The sequence below is a fragment of the Eimeria mitis genome, genomic scaffold, assembly GCF_000499745.2.
Source record: "Eimeria mitis Houghton genomic scaffold, Emh_scaff2187, whole genome shotgun sequence".
Lineage (NCBI taxonomy): Eukaryota > Apicomplexa > Conoidasida > Eucoccidiorida > Eimeriidae > Eimeria > Eimeria mitis.
Genome location: NW_013570514.1, coordinates 2,979 through 3,397, shown reverse-complemented (window position 1 = coordinate 3,397; position 419 = coordinate 2,979).

Here is a 419-nt window from a genome sequence, read left to right as displayed (position 1 = left end):
TTTTTATTTTGTTTATTTGTTTTATCTATTTATTCTGTTTATTTATTTTGTTTATTTTATTTTGTTTATTCATTTTATTTTATTTATTTTATTTTTATTATATGCACTACACACTACTGTATTTAATAAACAGATGGAGGTATTTTATATAAAAAAATAAAAAAAAAGAAAAAGAAAAAGAAAAGAGACAGACAGAGATAAAGAGACAGAAGACAAAGAAAGGAGACAGAAAAAAATAAAGAGAAGAGGAAAGGAGACAAAAGAAGAAAGGAGACAGAAGAAAGAGAAAGGAGACAAAAGAAAGAGAAAGGAGACAAAAGAAAGAGAAAGGAGACAGAGGAAGAGAGGAGACAGAAGAAGAGAGGAGACAGAAGAAGATAGAGACAAAAAAAGAAAAAAAAAAAGAATAAAAAAAAAAA